The sequence below is a fragment of the Neodiprion virginianus genome, chromosome 5 (genome assembly GCF_021901495.1).
Source record: "Neodiprion virginianus isolate iyNeoVirg1 chromosome 5, iyNeoVirg1.1, whole genome shotgun sequence".
Taxonomy (NCBI): Eukaryota; Metazoa; Arthropoda; class Insecta; order Hymenoptera; family Diprionidae; genus Neodiprion; species Neodiprion virginianus.
The window spans coordinates 10,882,845-10,902,341 of NC_060881.1; the positions used below are offsets into that span (position 1 = coordinate 10,882,845).

Genomic DNA, 19,497 nt, shown 5'->3' on the forward strand with positions numbered 1-19,497 from the left:
GTACAGGCTCGTAAAAAAAAAAAGAAAATAAATAAAAAAACACACCGCGAAAAAGTATGACGAGTGATAATTTCCTGTAAACAATTCGCGCTTGTTAATAAACGATCAGCGTCATACGTTGTCGTTTTCGAAACGTCCTGTAGTGCGATATTATCTTAATAGCCCTTCGTCTGCGTATTAATTCTTGCTACCCGTCTAATCGCGGATTTAAGCGCCGGAGATTAAGCAGCAGAAGCTTTACCCGTCTGTGATGAACCTCCGCTATAGAAACTCACATGCTGTCATGCCACCTAGAATCATCCACGTGCGAGACTCCTGCGCGTTTCCATGGCTACGAAGCAAGTTGGCTGCGGTCGACGCCGATCCGCATCGGTCGCTGCCCGTCGTCGGACGTCCGACAGAAGTCAGTGCACGCGGTGACGCCTCCACGAGAAGACCTGTGTCGCAATTCGATCCTTGGTCCCCGTCGAGTTTGTCCGCCTCGAAGTACGCGATAGAGTATAGTAAAGTGACGGGAGGAAAAGTCCTCGTCTATCAGGTGCCGCGTATACTTACAGTCACTTCCGTGGGAAGGATGAAGTAGCGGACAGGGAAGATATCGAGTAACTAGGAAACTGGGCAAAAGGGTTGAAGAAGGTAAGTGTCACGGTGCATTTATGAGTGTTCAGTGCTGGTAGGGAACCACTCATTTTCACTTATCGGATTTCCCTGCACGTTTTGGAGAGACTGTCAACGTTGCGGGCGCGTTTTTTCCCTTGTGTCGGACTTGGTGGAATCGTGTTTCGGAAACCTGACTCTGATTGTAATCTTTGAAGTTTTCGGAAAGTGGAAGGAAGGGCGTGGAATCCCACGTAGTTAGAGAGGGATGAACGCAGGCTTATCCCCCCCCCCAAAGAAAGGGCTTCCGAACACCGCTCTCGCTGAGCGGAAGAAGGGTGAAAAAACCGACTACAGACACCGGGCCGTCGCGATGCTCTCGATTTCTTTCGCGAGTAAACTGATACCCGAACCATGAGTATTGACGTCGCTTTCTGTCACATATTCGGAGTGTATGCCACCTACACGATATGCATAAGTAGTCCTGTTGTCTTTGTTCGCCGGGTTAAGGTCGTAGCCTTGATCGGTGGTGAAAGTATCTGATGAAAAATGCGTAGGCATCGGCATACGCATGTATACAATGCACGAAAGGTTGATCAATGATCATACGTGACATTTTCTTATAGTTTCTTATTTTCAACGTCTTGTATATACAAGTCTGACTTCGATGCCGGACCATCAATATAACATTTGAATCGAGAGATTTATATCCTGATTCGTCGACGAACGTCTTCCTCCGCAGATACCAGATCTATACTTGTGAACAGCCATGAGTCTGTATATTTCTTCTTCTTCTTTCTCTTCTTTTTGCTACCGTTTTTCCTTCCGTTCACTACATAAATTACTTCTTTCCGGCCAGCCGAGTCCGGCTTGCACCCCCGCGTTCAACTCCCGTATACATTCGTCATATGATATTTCGAACAGAGTATCCTTTATATTAACGTCTGCGGGGTTGGTGGGTATAATAAGTCTTACATTCTCACGATTGTTGGGTTGGGAAAGCTCGAGGCAGCTACTTTCTGACGGGGGCGAAAAAGTTGGTCTGGTGGGTTTTTCGCGGGAGTGACGAGTGGAGAAGAGAGGAGAAGATTGAGGAGAAAAGGAGCCTTCTCTTTGCCTGATTTGACTGACAGAATATTCCCACATAGGTTTTTACGAAATCAGGAATCTGTTGTAATAGAGGATTAGGAATTAACGAAGTGCCGATCGACTTCCAAATATGTACATAAATATGCCGTCGTGACGCCTTAGGTCGGACTCCTCTTTTTTTGACTGACAAAACCATAGCAACGCATAATGGGGAGCAGCGTAATATCAACACCCAAACAACAACCAACAACATGAAGAATAAAAAAGAACATGAAAAAGCCAAATGGAAAAAAATAGGAGGCGGAAACCACAAAAAAGCCTTCTGACCTAACAGAAAGTCTTGATAAACGCGACAGTGGCTCGCCGTTGTCGTTAATTACTCGGACTTGGCACCCACATTTACATTATACGTGTGCAGTGTCCATTAGGATAAATCAGAGGCTCAAACGAGGCAGTGTTCTTTGGGACTATCACCCTCAGGCTCAACAATAACTTATGGATACTATGTGGATGTCATAATATTATGTGCTCGCAGTGGTTTTCTCGGCAGTCTAAGTGTTATGTGTGAAAAACGACTCAATCATTCTTCAAATGATTATATTACCAAATTGCTGGCACTCGAAAGTGTTATTTAAAGTGGCATATTGAACAATCGCTAGTAAATAAGCAACGCGTGCCAACATCTGGTATTGCAACGCGATTTACTGTTCTATTTTTCGAGCAAGAAATTTTTTTATCCAATAAAATAGAATAGCTTATCTATAGCTAATACTAATCGACCGGCCTACTTCTCATCACGTCTTCTTTCTGTTTACGGTCTTTCCCAACTCATACGTTTCTTCGTACTTCAATAATGTCTCGGGATTTTACGGAATTCGTTCTTTACATCGTAATTTAATTTAGTAAAGTAGCATTTCGAACACGGCGATACAGTTTCTGGCCTAGTCTGCGACAGTAATATTTTTTATCTCATTCTTCACTCTCATTTTACTTAACCTTGTGGAAAATCATCCCTTGACTTCTGAAAAGAGTAGATAACATGCTGCTCGACATGGCCAGCTCAATATATATTAAGCTTTCCATCGAATTCGAGGAAAACGGTTTTTCGTGAAGTTGGCAGCCAGCGCCGTTCCTCAACTGCCGAGCGGTTCTATTTTTGAGAAAAAATGATACCCTCGTCGGTATACAACCTTTTCACACGCTGCAATCTATATATAAAACATCGGTTGTTTTTGCTGGATATGCTTGAGGTCCGTATAATTTATTTTGGGTCAACCCGTTCGACCCAGTAATCAAATCTCGGCGCGGTTAGTATAATGTAATTGTCAATCATTATGGTATAGAATACGGTAACAAGAACAGCTCGCTTTTGATGACTGAGTGTTGTCAGCAAAGAGTAACTTTTTCTCACACGTTTCTTTCGTACACGTTTTCTACGTGTTTGTTTTGTTTCACTAAGGCTTGGACGCCACACGCTGAACCCTGTTGGCTCCGTATACGTTTCATATCCTATCGTTCATGGATTAGTGTCAATACATACCCCAGCTGTACCAAGTCCCGTTCTTGTCCATTGCATCGCAACTAAAAAATTGGTACGCACCATTTTTTTTCCCTCGAATCAAGGGATCGCGCGTTGTAAGGATTGCGTAGGTTCTACGTAGATTTGCATGCTTGGTGCGTACGAAATGTGTACCTTGTGTCCACGTATAATGGTTTGAGAATGGAAAGACGCGAAGAACAGTGCAGGGTTTATTGTCAGTCTGCAGAACCCACTTACTTTTTCTCACTCCTACGGTGACAGGCTAACAAAAATCTAAAATATTACACGTACCATAAAAAAAAAAAAAAAACAACGCGAGGGCAGAGATGTCGTCCTGAGTTATTATTATCACCGTGAAGACCCCGTATTCACCGACCATTGAAGAGAATGATAATTTACCGCCTTAGCTGTATGTGCAAATCTGGCTAGAAAGATTTTTTCATCTTTCGTTATACCGAAGCAAGGTTTTAGTCACAATTTCATGCTATTTCAGTTTCCAAGTTTCCAAAATTAAGTTTTGTAACATTAAGAAAGCAACCCACTGAAACGAATCGCTATTCAACGACTTCAGGATGTATTTAAAAGAGACGATAATATTTTGTTTTGTAGTGATTGACTGCAATTCAGACGGTTTTATGAAGCTGAAAAATAACGACTTTTTTGAGAAATTCGTGTTTAATATAACGTGACGGCCTTAAACTTAACATAAGTTTGAAGAATTTATATGACAAGTCAGACGTGTGACACTGAAAAATTACCTGAGTTGATTGAAATCTCGAAAAAATATATATAGCCGAGCCAGAAAAACTAATCGATTAATCGATGCTGGAAGGTTACCATCATATCCATTACGACCCATTCAGCTATTCTATTGTGGTCACCGAAATACTATAACTTTGTTAAAAAAAAATTAACGGTCTCGTTTGGAACACCAGTTCTACGAGAAATGATCAATTCTTCGATGGATTGATAAATTTTAATTTGAAATGCCTCCTTATGTTATAATTTTATTTGATGACATGACTGTAGAACTGTTATTCACTTTAACTATCGAATCTACACAGTAACATAATAACAATGAAGTCGAGTAATATTATACTCATATGACCGACTTAAAATTTTCCAACCATGTATAAAATAAATAATTCAACGACAATAAAACATGATCATCCCTTGACTTTCAGTGTTACTTTCGAATAGAAACGTTGTTTTTTTTATAATTTTTTTCAAAAATCAGTTGGGTGCATGTGCGCAGACAGAGCAATAACTGAATTCTGGCTACAGACAATGCAGTTTTTCAGATCTGCTTTTCCGGGTGGCTCCGCTTCTGTGCACTGTAATAATCATGAGATTCAATTGAAGACATTTACACGAATGATGCACGCTAAAGCGACTAAACGATAGTATTAAATTTAGCAATTAACCCTTCATAACGGGAACTATAGATAGGCCTTGAGATCAACTTACGAACGAAATAACCGGCTCGCTTCAATCCATTGTTGGAAATGATTCAGGTGGATGCCAAATTTCTTTTTCCTTACAGATTAATACGTTTTCATCAATGGTGCTTATCGTGTTTCGCAATTCTGCCGATTCTCAGGAATGTTCCGAACGATAAGGTTAACCAAGTGTTAAAAATTTGATTCATATTTATAGATTGGAAGATGTTCAATGAACGTATTCAAAACTTGACAAAATAAACATCACCTACTGAACACTTCAAAATTACTTCGGTTTTCATCTCGCATCTCGTTGGCACAGAATACTTCGTGGTATTTTTTCTTCAGTGCCAGATCAGCAGCAGCAGACGAGTCTTTCCGAAAGATATTTATTTATGTTCAAGGTGAAATTCACTTCGTCGAAGGAAATTAAGTCAGCAAATATCAGTATCAATGCCTGGGTTGGCTGCATTACAGCTAAACATCTCTGGTTTCTTCATCCGAGGCATTAACTCTTCATCTTGACTGTTGCAGCAGTACTACAATTCACATCCACGAACCGGCTCATTGTATCAACAAAACCCATCGTCATATCAACAATATCATAGTTCAGTTATATACAGCGCTCGATGAGTTGGGCATATCGTTCTCATCTAAGTCAGAGAGAAAGATGCACGTGCGGCTAATTTAGAATACCCCACTTAGCGATGACCACATCAGCTTACCCATGGAAAAAGAAGCTCTGTTCCAGAAGCGTCCAGTGCGTTTCTTTACTCCCAAGGATTTTCATGCAGGGAAATTATTCAATACATGATTGGTTTGTAAATGTCAGCGCTGCAATTATTGCCCCACATACTAATCAATCGTAAACAAATCAGAATCATCTACGATCAGTCAACCATGGACACCTGTCAACTATAAAATTTGATTCCCGAACGGAGAAATACAGAACAATATCGGCAATACCAAATCAACCGTCCAAAATCCATCAGTTCAAAAAGATTATTCGGATTCACTCTGTTATAAAACACGGACTTGACCCGTTTCGTACATTTAGTGATCAATGTTAATATTGTAAAGATAAATTCTGAGCGAATTGTCGGATCCATAGACATAGAACATGGACTGCGCATTCAAGCCGAAAATTGCTCAGCCCATGAAAAGAGATAAAGCTACACGCGGTTAATTCTGTTTCTTTCTAACCGGAAACGTCACTCTCATATTGAGAACCCCTGGTGAGATTTTGTTCGAAAATGGGTAGAAAAAAGACATTGAGTGTTCAGTACAGAAAATATATTTTTCTAATTACATTCACCTCATCAAACAGCAGTTTTTTTCCTTTGTTCATTATATTGATTAATTATTAATTTTAACGTGTTTGAAGACGTGAACTTAACCTCACGTTGTGATATTCCATCTACTTATGAAACAATCTTGGAGGTTATTTATTTTTTTGCAGTTAGAAAGTCTTCTGTATAGTTTATAAACTGGCGAAATATATTACAATGATTCTTAAATAATACTGGTCTTCAAAAAAACACTTTTTTTTCTCCTTATTATTATGTGTAATTATAGTAGATTTGATGATCTTGAATCGAAGTATAGTGATAAAAAATATGTACCACGCATACCTTTCATGTAATGTTTTTTCAAACAAAACGTTATTTTGTTCACAAATTATAATTGAACTCTAATGATAGCCACGATATTTATAAAAAAAGTTATGAAGTTAGAAAGATTAAACATTAAAATCGTCAGAAAATCTATCTACTAATATAATTCTCCTTATTTTGTAGTTTTCTTTCTTTGAGTATTGCACGACATGAAGTCACAACGAGAACTGCGCAGGGGCATGCATTGGTGTAAAAACAACATTAGGCGATATCATTTTTTCTCTTTCTATCAGTTCGAACTCGTTTTCTATGTACAGATACTATTTAAATAGATTAAAATAGTGTAAATGTGAAAACAAAACACAACTAATTCTGAACTTTGAACAACGAAAGATATCATATCATGTAATACATAAGTGACAGAAAAATATGGAAAACAGGTATAGATTTAGCTCATTAAAACCTTCATATCAATAATATTTTTCATTTTTGAAGAAGAATTTCGTTGCAGACCTGTGTAATCATCGTCGTATACACTGAAATAAGTGGTCGTATACGACTACGATCTACAATAATAAGGATAGCCGTGGGTTCACTTGACGGTGATACATTACTGAGCCATCGACCAACGACCAATTAAACTCTTAGAAAATGACAGCCATTGCCCGTGTGTGTTTCCTTCTCTCTCACTTTTGGCGTTATCACAGGCAGTATAGGACGTATAGACAATACGCAGTCTATGCTATATGTCTCTAGTGGGATCTAGCTGCTTCAACTGCCAGATCATTTCGTGCTCAAATTTGAGGCTTGAGATCTGAACGGATACTGGCATTATAGTAGTTATACTTAGATTTCTAAGCTTACTTGATCAATAGCTTTACTCGACTAACGTTTCAGATATTTACATTACCAATATTTCCTTTCAATTAGACTGCAAAAATTTATATTTACCTCATCACATCATCTCTCTGTGTGGTTTTTCCAGCACTTGTTGGCTTGGCTAGGAACCTACCTTTAGGGTCAATCGCAGGCAGTGATCGCTCTGATGGGTTGTCCCCCTGGGCCTCTCTTGATAGGGGGGTCCGCAAGGCTCCGTTTGGGTCCTCCGTTGTGCGTTATCTTTATTAGTGATTTCTCTCACGTACTATCTCACACACAACACTTGCTTTACGCAGATGACCTCCGGATATAAATATTCAATGTGCTGTTAGTGAGGTTCCAGAGACTATTAGGCGGTTGAATATAGATGTTGCGGCGGTGCACAACTGGTCGTGTAACAAACCACTCAGCCTGTGACAGGCATATAGAGACGCCTGTTAGCAATTACAGTGACAGTATCACAATGAGATATATACCAACAGACTGACGAAGTCAGGTAGATTCTCAGTTATCATAAAAACGAATCAAGTATAGAATACAACTGTTTCCGAGAGTCGTGTGATTCTTTGTCAGCCTACTCGGCCAAGAGCCGCGATCTGGACTAGTACTATTGTCGAGTATCGTTTGAAAATCTTTTAATTATGTCTAAGTAATCTCAGCCTACTTCAATTCAATTAGGGTGCATTAATTGAACAGATAAAGTCGATTATACGTCCAGATCTGCTTATACTCTGTATGTATAATGCGTATCACTGAAGTTACGAAATTGGAATAACTGATCTTCGATTTTAGCTACGACCTCTCTACTTTCTTCTAATCGTACACTTCTTCGTTTCTTGTCCATTTTACCCACCGCTTTTAGATTACATATTTTATAACTCATTGTGATATTAGAACTCACGTGACATACTTACTTAACAGTCCATGATTCTTAGTAGTTCGCCTTTTACCACAAGGCTTAATTCTATTACTCTTGCATCGATAACTCTCGATAGTACCTCTATCTCTTTCTCCGGGTTTGCATGTAACTTTAGGCTTTCTATCGACAGTTCGCTCTCGTGGGTTCCGCAGGTCGATGCAGTCTCCAATCTGATGTATTGTGCCCTTCGTCAATTTGCCGCCTCTCAACGTTTATTTTTCGCCCCTCACGTGAGCACCTGCTCACTGTTCTTGTCTTTCCGCTATTCAATTACTGTTGCGTCGCGTATAGTCACGTTTCTGGAGTGCTTATAATGTTTAATTAAAGCGTCCTTCGAACTGTTCTGTCCGGCTTATCTGTGGTACGGCCAGAGATAAGCACATCATCCCTTACCGTCGGAAGCTAGGGTGACTGTGTGCCAGGGATCCGACGATCTTTTTTTTCATCTCTTTGTTCTTTGTTGTGATCCGTTCCGGTACCCCTGACTATTTTCGGACCCTCTTGACTGCCCGTACTGATTCTTCTGCTGGGCCAGCCAAGCGTAGGAAAGGTAAGTTCCTCATTTCCTGTTTTACTACCGAGGCCTATAAAAGGTCTTTGGAGGTCTTTTTTTTTGCGATGGGAGTTCTTCAATTGTGGTAGTCGCTTACCTCTATTTTTGGTTAGAATCACCTGTACTCAATGTTTAAAATGTTCTCTTCGTCAACATCTGTTTGATGTGTAGTACTCCCGAACAGTTACTCTTTAACGCTCACTTTTCAACGAAATGTAATAGGATACGGTAGAATGTGTTTCTACCGACTGAGAAAAAACATAGAATGGATTTTTACCTGGGCATTCGACATATTACGCGAGTAGTATAATTGTAGAGTAAGAGAAGGGGTGAAGTCCAAAAAAAGCAATTTTCAAACAATTTTAAGCTGTCAAATAATGCGAAAAAATCTATTATTGAAGCCTCTGGAGCTCTAAGCTTTTTTATATCATATAAAGAAAAGCGAGCATAGTGAAGTGGTAGTTCGTTGGTTTCTACCGGGTGGCAAGAACAGTTCATGACTCAAATCATGGTGGTGCGTCGTGGTAGGTATATACATACATACCGGGACAATCTCTTGAAACCTGAAAATCAACCGCGCATGCGCGACTTTTATCGGCTGTTCGTGCAGGATGGCCATCTCGAGTTTCAGCTGTCAAACTGTTTCTGGCGGCGATGTAGTTGATACGAATTTTCGAGGTTAGAATCTCAAATAATTGAGCTAGTGACTCGGAAAGGTTTGGAAAACATTTGTTATTGGGTCGGAAAGTTGATTTTTCAAAGAACGGTCGCAATTTAATGCTTATGCTCTTTGAAAATTAAAACGGACACATTTTGTCTACGTTGGCTCCCTGCATCAGGGACAAGAATATTCCTGCAGGAAGATTTCGCCGACCAATGAGATTGAATTGTTTGGCGTATGCGCAGTTGATTTTCAACTTTCAAGAGATTGTCCCGGTATAGCTTTTGCTAATTGTAAGTAGTGCTGGACGCAGCAAGCGTAAGAGACTGAAGTTAATAACGTCCACGTGACGAAACACAGAGGGGAAAATCATTGTTTTAAAATTTTATAGCGACTTTAAAGTAGTCGAGTTTCCAAAATATGTATATATTTTTTCTCATTATAATGTACTGCATTTCAAACATTCCTGAACTTGTGAAATACCGATTTTATACAAACGTGTATCATTACAATAACGTTACCAACTTCAGCTTTATGCAGGCGCAGCAGCACAGGGCTGATATCGCTTGGGATGTTACATTACGGGTGAAGCATCTAGTAGTAATCATCATAATCAACTAAAAATAATGTATCCAGAGAATTATACTTAAAATGAAATATTTACCAACTTAATGCAAAATGATATACTTTATAGAATAGTATACTAAATTAAAAAAAAAAAATTATTAGTAGCTAATTTTTCAGGAAGATTTGCACTCTTGCGCGTAAAAATTAAGGGTGATTTTTCGTATCGAAGATGAATAGAGTTTAAGGGCGAATATTTCATGAATCGTTAGCTGCGATTACATAAAGTAAGACACAGAAACAGTGAACAAATAAATTTTTATATGCCGAAAACACTCCATACACCTAAATTGATTCTAAATTCGATACATGTATTTCAAACTTATGTTTTTACGCAATGTTTTTGAGTGAAATTGAAAAGCAAAAAATGAGAAGCATATCGCACGCAATCTTTATTTGAACGTGTAAAAATTAGTATAGAACGTAAAATCTTGCAGGTTTAAATGTCAAGTGACTGTCGACAACATGTGCATGCACACTGCCGTTAGGGATACACCCCCGCCACTATATCCCATGTACAAGAAAATAGTAACATTTGACATCAAATCTCAGGTTCGCAATTAACAGCAGTCCCCGATACTATATCCGCTGCTCAGCACTGTAAGATATTCCATTTATTGCCGTGATAAGATATTGAAATAAGAACCGTGATATCACCGCATGTGAATTGAATGAGACAAAACTTTCGCCTGAGCCTTCAGAGAAGTTCAAAGAAAGCAGTTTCTAAAATTAAGAGATTTATTTTGACAACGTTGGGCAGCACCTATCCATCATGTCCAAACGTTCGTAATCGGTCGAAAGTTTTTAAAATACTCTCTTTCATCACGTCTCCTTTTGTCTTGGATAGCATGAAATTGGAGACCATCCAGCTGTAGGAACCCTCTCAGCTTAGCTTATTGTTGAATCTACTTGATCGACCCCTTTCCGTTCATATTAGTTTATACTAGCAGAGTGGATGAAGCTCACCGTACCCAAATTCTTGTTATGAACTATATATCATGGCATCACGAAACTGTTGAAGTTGTCAGTTACATAATTACATACACATTCAAAGCTGCGATTAACGATCATATTCAATGCTTGGGAAAATTAACGTTGATTTCATCTGTATAAGCTAAGTAAGATTACCGTGTGTAAAATATACTTGAAAATTATTGTTTTAAAACTGGGAAAAAGAAATAATAGACTTTTTTCGAGCCATCTTTTTTTTATTTTTCTATGGAAAAAAATAATATACCTTAAATCACTCAACGTTCTCTCAGATAGATTTATGATAATGTTTTTGTGACGAATAGCCTTTCTACGAGAGGACTTTGTTCTTACAGAAATCGGTTCTTCCAAAGACAGGGTACAAGATTTATTTTTCAGAGTCCGTTCATACAAAGTTTATTTCTATAGAAAGCGAAGCCCAACTTATTCCATCCTTCGGCGTGTTATGGTCACCTTCCACGTTCTTATCACGGGATTGAATGTGTGGTTTCGGGTATAACCGGCAGATGATCATTTCTTCAGAGTTCGCTTCTATAGAAGAATCATTTGAATAAGTTTGGAATCATGCATCAGGAAACTGTGTTCAAGTGATTTGTGGCACAATTAAGGTTAGAACATAAGTTAGGCCATATCCGAAACCAGAACTCACGATCCCCTGATAAAAACACAGAAGGTGACTGTATAGCTTCAAAAGCTAAAATAAGTTAGATCCCACTTTCTGTAGCTAAGTTTTTTTGTAGAAACTGTCATCTTCCGACAAATTCATTTCTGTAGAACTAGATTTTGTAGAATCTGTCTGGATACCCATTGTATACTATAGGAGTGGGTTCTGTAGAATGAGATTTCGGTAGAAAAGAGCCTGTAGAATATTTTTTGTGAAACACTTACTCTGCGGAACTAGTTTCTGTAGTATTGAACCCTCTCCCACAGAGTGTGTTTCATCTGCTCTAATTGCGGTCAGCCTGGTATCCTGGCAGAAGTTTTGTGCTGAAATTGTGCGGCGATAGCTGAGTGTCTGTGTAGGAGCTGAATGCCGAGACAATGTATATCCGCTTTTCTATCCCTCCAACTTCCTTGATGACAAGGGGGAAAGCCGGATGTTCAATTGAAAGGACTGTCGCACGAGGCTACGTTTGACGTATCTCACTTTTACATCGGATCAATGCACTACGGTGCTGTGTGTACTTATTGTACACACCAGTTCATCGCCTAATTCATAGCCAGCCAATGGTGGGAGAACGCCGTTCAACAACAGCAATTATATTATCCTGCTTTCATGATTTTTACTGTTGAAATCACTATCGTAGAGACAGGTATAACAACTACTGTTAGGCGAAACAATATTCAAACTACACATTAAAAGTTTGTAACTCTAACTGATTGAGAATTACTCCAGTTTCCATCATCTATAGCATACCTAGACGTATTCTTCAAATCTAAATTCCATAATTGTCCATAGTATTGGAAAAGTAGTTACCATTATAATATCATTGAAGATGCCATTTACTTCTGGAATGAATGACGTGTTTGTCCTCTCGGTTAATGCAAGGAAATGAGGCGCAAGTGTGAACTTGTCTTCACAGACTGAACTTGGAATGCTTCTTGAATGTAAAGTCACTTTTATATCTTTTTTATTGAAACATTCTTCTCCGAAGTGCTTCAAGAAAAACCTGCCGTTACTTATTAGTACGAAAATACCAACCCCGAATCGGTTGCTTGCTACCAAAATTCTAAAGCTCCTCGTTTTGTTAAAGAGGTTCTAGTAGTACAAAAATAAAAAGCTGCAATTTTTTGTATTTTGGATTAATTTTGATCTTCTTAATTCTGTTCTAAAGTTTCACAGCGATTCACAACTTTTGTACCTAGTAATTGTAAACAAAAATTTCCAGTTTCTGGAATCGATTACCATAGCTTCGTATTTGGTGACCTTCGAAAGGATTTTGTCTTTTAACGAGATGATAAAAAGTTAGACTTGAGTGAAACTCACTGCAGTTTTTCGAAGGTTTAAATTAACAATATGTATCAAAATTTGGAATAGGGTACTTATTAAATGGGATTTGGTCATTTTATATCGAAAATGATGAAATTTTACGGCCTTAAACAGCAGCTTGGACAGTTGGCGACGTCAGACATGTGAAAATTTATCTACTAATAAAGTCCAGTTTTCTTTCTTTTCGTACTGCGCGACATGAAATCACAACGAGAACTGTGCAGGGGCATGCATTCGTGTGAAAATAATGTCAGGCGATATCTTTCTTTCTCTTTCTCTCAGTTCGAACTGGTTCTGTATGTACAGATATTATTTGAACAGATTAAAGTAGTATTCATTGAAAAACATAACACAGAAAATTGTGAATTGTGCTCAGTAAAAAAAAAATCATAGTATGTAATATATGCTTGACAGCAAAAAATGAAAAGCAAATATAGATTCGGAACATTAAAACCTTTACATCTCTAATTTTTTTTTTCTGTAGGAGGATTTAATTACAGACCTGTATAACCACACTACATCCCATTGAATAGAGATATCAGTCCCCAGAGTGATTAAATTGAATGCATACAGAGTGAATTCCTAACGAATAATGACCCCAGTTGATATTAAAGTATACAGAGTGAATTCCTGAAGACCGCACGTTTCGTTGTCTGTACAAATATAATGCGCACGCGCTACAATCCGGGATAAAGTTATTTTTCAACGAGGATAAAGCTAGTAAGATTACTGTGTCACGTACCAGCCGGTAATTACGGTGGTACCCTTTCTGTAGCGTAATTTACTGACACGCAATTACCATAAGAGAACTTCAATGCTCATATCATAGATTCAAGATCCATATCGATCTAGATACAGTTACCACTCAGTATACAATGGTCTTGCATAGACAATCTGCATACAACACAGCGGAAACCAGGGCACGACGGAACCCCCCCAAGAATGTTAACGAGCTGCGGCATCCACTTAAGCTACAGAGCTTCCTCGTCGCGAGAATGTTTTTCTCTAACCAACCTAAAATTTTGACGGGTAGGAGCATGAAAAATACATTTTTTTTTTTTTTTTTGGACACCCTAATATATATAATTTTCGTTTAAAACTGTCAAGTAATTTGATTTTTTGCCTGATGTTTCGTTACGTCAACGTTAACAACTTCAGCCTCGTGTTTGCCAGGGCAACCAACCGTCATAGATGGCAGTTAGTTACATATATCACGGTAAACCAACGTCTATGATGGTTGGTCGCCCTGGCAAACAGCCACTCCTGGATTGTAGCACGTGCGGTCGTTAAAAAGTCACTCTGTATACTTTATCGTGAACCGCGATAATTATGACACAAGAGACGCAGTTTTTGGTTCCGCGCTTTGGCAAAATCGAAATTTGAATCATAACTTTATTTTAAACATTCAAGGTTGCGTAAACTTCCTGCTGTAGGTGTCTGGTAAGTTTTACCAGGACAAACATTTTTTGGTGAAGTTATATAGCCGTAAACATTGTTTTCTTTGTTTATAAAATTGGTTGAATAATCTTCTCCTGGATCTTAACTTCCGGTGAGACTTACATTGAGCATTCTCGAATAAAAACAAGCAAAGGCAATGAAAAAATTTCATGATTTGTAGAAGTTGTAACGTCGAAGACCATTGGAAATGTAATTTGTATATTTTAGTAAATTGTTCATTCAATTAAAATTTTTTATCGATAGATTGAAATATACAAATCGCATGTATCATCAACGATCATTCGAAATACAAATCGCATTCGTGACCATCTTGAATACAAGTCGTATGCATCACCGCCGTCATTTTGAATATACATCGCATTCGTCACCGCCGCTATGTTGAATATAAATCATATGCACGATCTTTGCTACCTTGAATACAAATCGTATACGTCACCGCCACCACCTTAAATACAAATCGCATTTGTTACTGTCGCCATCTTGAATACAAATTGCATACGCCAGCTCCGCCATCTTGAATACAAATCGCATACGTCATCTCCGCCATCTTAAATTTCATGACTTATACCCGATCAATTTACTATAACTTTTCGTGACTGATGACCACACCAATTTCGTCGACAATGAGTATCTCCGACTAAACATTTTCCAAGGGGTTATTCATAAGACACGCGACGCTGTAGGGGGAAGGGGGGGTGGTTAGGGAAATCATTGAGCTTTGGCACAGCGGCGGGGGGGGGGGGGGCGAATATTCGTAAAATTTGCAATACGTGTTTGTTTGTTTGAAAGTTAAAAAGATTGAAGTGTAACTTTTTGGAAATTAGATCGCTCCTTACAGATTACATAGATATGTATTTGCCACTTCCTGGCATAAAAATAAGAGTGGTATACAAAATATTGGGCAAGCAACTGTTTATAACAGTGAATGCCAACAATTGGTTTTGAACAACGATAGTTTTTGTAAAATACCAATTGTAGTATAGTTCTAAAATAGTCCATGGGAGTATCAGTCTTATAGTTTTTGGAATTTTCCTCAGTAATTAGTAAACAAAAGTTTGGACCCTGCTTGTACGTTATCACGATTGAATTGTCCACGCTCATCTTGAACAATGTTCCGAAAAACTTCGTCTGAAAAAGTTACAAGTCAAGTTTTCACCTCATTACCCATATTCGAGGTCACTTTTCCTTGGCCTCGACAATTTCTACCGCCGTTCTGACGACATATTTACACTTGACCGTTAATGCTTTTTTTTTGACGACACGTCACACTGCGTTAATGCCAAACACGGAAACGTACGGATTCAAAAAATTAAGAATATGAATATTCCATGTTAGCCACAGCTTAGGGGGATTCTAATTACCCCGGTTGATGGTAATGAAACAGCGATCTTTCCGTATGAACTAGCGAGTTCTGATAGACACAGTTCACTGACTTGTGGGACTCTCAAGGTTTGTGTAAGGCAGGCACGCGTACAATTTAATCTCCGAGCCGTGCCAACCGCGGTGTCGAATTACCAAAATTCATATTCCCGCCCGTGCATGGAAGGAAGGCCAATTTCTTCAAACAAGTTTTCCCAGTCCCTCAGCATTTTCCCGACCGGCACTACAGCCCAACGTACTGGTCCCTGAGGAGGAGGCTGCCGGGTGCCAGAAAAAAGGAACATTCCGCCAGGCACACTCTGCCACCGTTTTCTCATTCGCGTTACGCGGCCGAGAGCGGCTGCAGGCGTGAATCGCTATTATTTATGGAGAAACGCCCTTTTCCTTTGCCTTAAGGCGTTTTCCCTGCGGCGAGTGACTCTGGAGGGGCGAGATGTAGAGACTAGGATGATACGGCGTCGCCCCTAGGAAGACTTAGTTATCCCCAAGGGGACGAAGGCAGCGGGATTCGACGCCGACCTCTCTGAACCTCGATCTTTGTACAGCCGACCTTCCTGACCTTCCATCCTCTGTTGTTAGTATTCTTACAGTCCTCGTGGTTTACACAGCACGTGGGGCCTTCTGCGCCATGTTTCCATCGCTGATTGGATTTTGAACTTTCCTCTTTTCTCAAATCTTGATGGAAAAGAAATTGTGCGATAAAGCAAAGACATTAATCCGTGAGCATTCAGTCAATTTTATCTTTTCGTACTGTAAAATAGTTACTACTAGCTTTTACTTGTTTCTCAAAAGTTCATCTTTGAAATGCACGATTCGTGGCAATGTGAAATTTTGATTAACAATAAGTTTGATTTATCAAAACTTCAGGTACATCAAATAAATAACTAAAAACCATTTTACAATCCATAATTATATCTGAAATAGTGTTACCTGAAATATAGCATATTATCTACATACCATTCTTCCATATTGAAAACATGACCTTTTCAACGCAATTTTCATTCAAGTTTAAAGAAAAATCTGGAATAAATTTGAATCCCAGTTTAGCTTGTGGGAAGACTCGCGATACTATTACATTATATTAACGGATATAATTTGTGTGGTAGTACCATTTATTTGCATTAAAATTGACACTTTAAAATAGATTCCCCATTTCGTATATTTTACAGTTCTCCCAAGTAACTGACCGCTGAATTTGATACAGATTTCCAAATTTTAACGTGATTATACTATCAATGAAAACTATAAAGTGTTGAATGAGATATTTTATTAATTTAGTTGAAGAATAGTCGGCAGATGTTATTGGCCACTCAATGGTCTTGAAACAGGTATAAAAATAAGCATTTGTAGCAATTTCGATTCATCGCAGCTACGTCAGATTTTATACCATCGCGCTTTATTTCATTGTGTTCTCATAATTGGGTTAATATCAAATAAACAGTATCTGATAAGCCTCAATTTAGTTTACAAAGTACACGCGACATAACACGCGACCCGTAAACGATATGAACTTTTATCACGTATTGCTGAGTTCACTTACCGTGTGGCGCAACATTCGTTCCGGGAAAAAAAATCGGCTGCTGTTCAAGAAAACTACGCTCGCGCTAGTTTCTCGAAACTACAATGTTCTCAGCTGAACCATTTTCTAATAGAACTTCTAATTTCCGAGATATTCTAATGCACAGTTTAAGTTGGGACACCCTGTATATAAAATGCATACTTTCTGAACGTAGCAAATTGGTTTACTGCAACGGTTTAGAAATGATTGTTAATAATTGACGGGATGCAAATGCTTCGTTTAACCGGTGCTCATGAATATTCACCACTGCAAAGTAGCTCTAACCTCGGAATATCTTGGCCTAGTTATTCCGAAATCGATTTCAGAAACAAGTACGTGAGCACATAGATGTACTGTACTCATGGCAAGTTCAATCATTCAGGCCGGAGTTTCGTTAACCGTCTGGATTAGATAGTATAATGTATTACATTAGCAAGTTCACAGAAGAGATAGAATTTTTTGCTCTTCTTATTAAAAAGTATTTTTCTTTAGCAGGTTGAAATACACGTTATGCAATGTTAGAAATCAAGTGATAACATAACTGTATATTTCGACACGAATCCAGCGTCAAACGTTCGTTAATTTAACTTTGAAACTTTGTTCATTTAATTGAGTTGATGCTCTGAAATAAATTTATTCTAAAGTCACTTTAACCAGATGTTATATTGAAATTATGAATTAACAATGGTGGATCTCGTTTTTATTTAGAGCTGAGTTAGGACTGATCACACTTGTTGAAACGGAAGGGAATGCCGCAAATAAAATTTTATACTTCCGGTTCTGGACTAAGGGCCATTCAAGTATTAGCTAACGTTAAAACAGGGCTAGGCCATTTATAGAGAAACGTTGTCATATGTTACCCCATAGTAGTAGGCAGTCCAGGCAAGCGTTAGCCAACATGGAAAATTCGAAGTGCGTGTTCAAAGCCAACATGCCGCCTGCTTGAGAATAATAAAAAAATATGTTTAAAAGGAGGTGTTAATAATGCATGAATTGCTCAATAATATTACTTTAGCAAATATAATGTTAATTGCAGGCATTTAAGAAAAAAGACAATATGTAATGTCTTTAATATACAATGAATAGTGAATTCATGTTTTACTGAATATGGGAATGTATATTAATAATTAATAATAATTAATATATAATAAAGTGGGAATCAATTAATCAGAATGTAAACATAAACGGTATGTCCATCATTCTCAGGTAATGGATCGATTTTCCAATAAACTTTTCAAGAAGCGTTAGCTAACGTTAAATAACAGTAGTGGGTAAAACAAAAAAAACGTTACCAATCTTTATCACTAGGGGTAGGATGAAAAAATTTGCAGAAAATGTGTTAGCTAATACTTGAATAGACAATGCTAAGTAATTAACAAAACAAGACGTTACCTACGTGAATAAACAGGTGAAAGACTTTATTTCTTAGGTCTCGTACATACTGTATCGCGGAGTGTGATTCAATTCGAAGTTTCAAAAGATTTTTCAACAAATTGGGGAAAATATAAACTGGTGGCAAGAGATCGGCTATAAAATTTCATACGAATTTGTTATAAAGGATCGTAAAAAGTATAGAGGATTTGAAAGTTCAAGGTGACGTAGGAAAAGTTTCATGGCAAATTTTCACCAAACAAACGATTTACCACCCAATTTTCGTTCGAATAGGTCGAACTGTTTCTCTAGAATCCAGGATATAAAATTGTTCCAAAGTATACACGCAAGACAATTCTTCCAATTACCACGGAGGAGTCTCGACCAAGGGAATATGAAATCCGTTTTCCTCCTCCTTACGAACCCCAATTCCACCCTTCATGCTCTCTCAATCTCTCGTCGAATAGTTTTCAGGCCAGCGAGACTCGAGAAGAAAAGGGAGAAGAAGGAACGGTGAATTAGGAGGGAAATATCGTCCGGGATGAGTTCAAAGTAGCGTCATATTGCGTCTATAAAAAATTCGTGAAAATTTTATTCAACACTAGGTTACATCTTGTGAGCACCACTATGCGACACGCACACACACTCATAGGCACAACATACAAGGCAGAGACTTATGCAAGCCGAGCGAACGAGTCAACCGCTCCGCAGACCATAAACAAGCAGGATCTAGCCATAAGCTAAGCATTAAGCAATATTGAAAAGAAACAATTATTCAAGTAAAAATTTTTTTCTTTATTTACCCTGTTTTTAAGACAGACTAAGAAGTATGAAAT

At 38.4% G+C, this 19,497-nt stretch overlaps 1 protein-coding gene across 2 annotated transcripts in view; it reads left to right on the forward strand.

The window, feature by feature from the left end:
* Positions 1-406: 406 nt before the first annotated feature.
* The window catches only part of LOC124304950 (protein rhomboid-like), a 114,191-nt gene continuing 95,100 nt past the window's right edge, over positions 407-19,497 (forward strand). For both annotated transcript variants that reach the window (XM_046763768.1, XM_046763769.1), the window contains exon 1: positions 407-636. The gene's annotated coding sequence lies outside the window, so the exon portion shown is untranslated. The remainder of the gene's footprint in view (positions 637-19,497) is intronic.